The sequence below is a fragment of the Benincasa hispida genome, chromosome 4 (genome assembly GCF_009727055.1).
Source record: "Benincasa hispida cultivar B227 chromosome 4, ASM972705v1, whole genome shotgun sequence".
In the NCBI taxonomy this organism is placed as follows: Eukaryota; Viridiplantae; Streptophyta; class Magnoliopsida; order Cucurbitales; family Cucurbitaceae; genus Benincasa; species Benincasa hispida.
The window spans coordinates 2,307,000-2,309,952 of NC_052352.1; positions in this window are offsets into that span (position 1 = coordinate 2,307,000).

A 2,953-nucleotide genomic window follows, 5' to 3' on the forward strand; every position below is an offset into this window, starting at 1 on the left:
GAAAGTCTTCAGACAAATCGGTTACCATCTGAAGTATTTACTTTTTGGGAGTCGTCCAGCTCTTCGACGCACTCCTCTATATGGGCAACAGAGCCCGATGAGCTATCGCCACGTTCAAAGCTGCCGGACCATGCTGTTTTGATCTCGAGGGTCTCTACTCTCATCATTAATTCTATGACGGGTAATCCGTCTAGACGGCCCACTACCGCATCAATTCCATCGGCTTTCTCAGCAACTTCTTGTAACCGAGTCTCTAGGAAACGAACATTATCCGGGACCTCTCTCAGGTAGAGCATTTGCTCTTCCATCTCTACTAACCTATCCACATGGGACTTGTTCAGGTTCTTCGTCGCCGACATGATCACTTATCTTCCCTCTGTGAGCCGACTTGGCTCTGATACCAACTGTCACAATCGCTCTTTCGAAAGCTTCTCTTAGCGATTGTGCGGCACTTGTTCCAGCTCATGAACAAGTCAGCCAACTCGAATACGGACTGTCGGTGGCACACCGAGTGACTCTCGCAACCTCCACCCCCGTTTTAGGGAAAACAGTTTTAGAAAACGGGTTTGGAGAAAAGGTTTTCGTAAGAAGTTTTTGTGAGTGTGAATAAAGAAAGAAATATTGTAGTAGGCTAGAAAGTAATAAGCAACAACAACAGCTTTATAGAGTACTACTCCGGGTATGGGGAAGTGATGATTAGTCTTATCCCCATATAGTGCATTCTGAACAAAAAGCCAACTGGCACCATTGCATATGCAAAAAGGCGAGTGGTCACTTACAATGAAAATGTAAAGAAAGCAAGTTAACTAAGCTAATACAATATAAGATATGAAAGTATGCTAGAAGGGGGTTGGATCGGGCATGCGGCCATGGGCAACAGGCCCTGGACAAGCATGACCGTGACACCCGGCACACATGTTGGTGCAACATCCTAAAAACTTGGAACATCATTCAAAATTATGCTTATTTGTAGGTTATCCAAAAGAAACAAAAGGTGGTCTATTTTACGATCTTCAAGAGAATAAGGTATTTGTATCGACAAATGCCACATTCTTAGAGGAAAACCACATAAGAAGTCATCAACCTCGCAGTAGACTAGTATTGAATGAAATTTCCAAAAACGCTACAGATAGAACTAGTTCATCTACTAAAGTAATAGATAAAACTAGTACATCTGGTCAGTCACATTCTTCTCAAGAGTTAAGAATGCCTCGACGTAGTGGGAGGGTTGTTCATCAGCCTAACCGTTATTGGACTTAACAGAAACTCAAGTTGTCATACCTGATGACGGCATAGAGGATCCATCGAACTATAAACATGTAATAAAAGATGTGGACTGTGATCAGTGGGTCAAAGCCATGGACCTCGAAATAGAGTCTATGTACTTCAATTCTGTCTGGAAACTTGTAGATCAACCAAATGATGTAAAACCAATTGGTTGTAAGTGGATCTACAAGAGAAAACGAGACCAAGCTGGTAAATTACAGACTTTTAAGGCTCGACTTGTGGCAAAGGGTTATACCTAGAAAGAAAAAGTGGACTATGAAGAAACTTTCTCTCCCGTTTCCATGCTTAAGTCGATTAGAATATTCTTATCCATTGCCACCTTTTATGACTATGAAATTTGGCAGGTGGATGTCAAGACAACCTTTCTAAATGGCGACCTTGAGGAGAATATCTATATGGCTCAACCAGAGGGGATTATTGCACAGGGTCAAGAACAAAAGGTTTGTAAACTTCAAAAATCCATTTATGGATTGAAACAAGCTTCTAAATCTTGGAATATAAAATTTGATACTGCGATCAAATCTTATGGCTTTGTACAGAATGTTGACGAGCCTTGTATTTACAAGAAGATCGTCAATTCTACTATAGCGTTCTTAGTTTTATATGTTGACGATATTCTGCTCATTGGGAATAAAGTAGGTTACCTAACTGACATCAAGAAATGGTTAGCAACACAGTTCCAAATGAAATATTTGGGAAATGTGCAGTATGTTCTCGGGATTCAGATTATTTGAAACCGCAAGAACAAAACACTAGCCGTGTCTCAAGCAACTTATGTAGACAAAATGTTGCCTAGGTATAAGATGCAGAATTCCAAAAGAGGTCTGTTACCTTACAGATATGGAATTCATTTTTCAAAGGATCAATGTCTAAAGACACCTCAAGAGGTTGAGGATGAGACGCATTCCCTATGCTTCCGTAGTAGGGAGCCTAATGTATACAATGTTATGTACTAGACCTGACATATGCTACACAGTAGGGATAGTTAGTAGGTATCAGTCCAATCCTGATATGATCATTGGACTGCCGTTAAGAATATCCTCAAGTATCTTAAGAGAACGAGGAACTACATGCTCATGTATGGTACTAAGGATTTGATCCTTACTGGATATACTGACTCTGATTTTCAAACCGATAAAGATGCTAAAAAGTCTACATCTGGATCAATGTTCACTCTTACGGAGGAGCAGTAGTTTGGAGAAGCGTAAAACAAACCTGTATAGCTGACTCCACAATGGAAGCTGAATACGTAGCTGCTTGTGAAGCAGCAAAGGAAGCAGTATGGTTGAGGAAATTCTTGACAGATTTGGAAGTCGTTCCAAATATGCATCTGCCTATCACCTTATATTGTGATAATAGTGGTACAGTTGCAAAGTCAATAGAACCAAAAAGCCACAAGTGCAGCAAGTATATTGAGCACAAATACCATCTGATCCGAGAGATTGTACATCGTGGAGACGTTGTAATAACCCAGATATTTTCTAAGAAAAACATTGTTGATCCTTTTTACAAAGGTCCTCACGACTAAAGTGTTTGAAGGTCACCTACAGAGTCTAAGTCTACAAAGTTTGTAAACTAGGACAAATGGGAGAACTTTTCGGTATATGCCCTAGTTTATTGTATTCATATGTTTATTGTACTCATATGTTTCTCACTTAAATTCAAC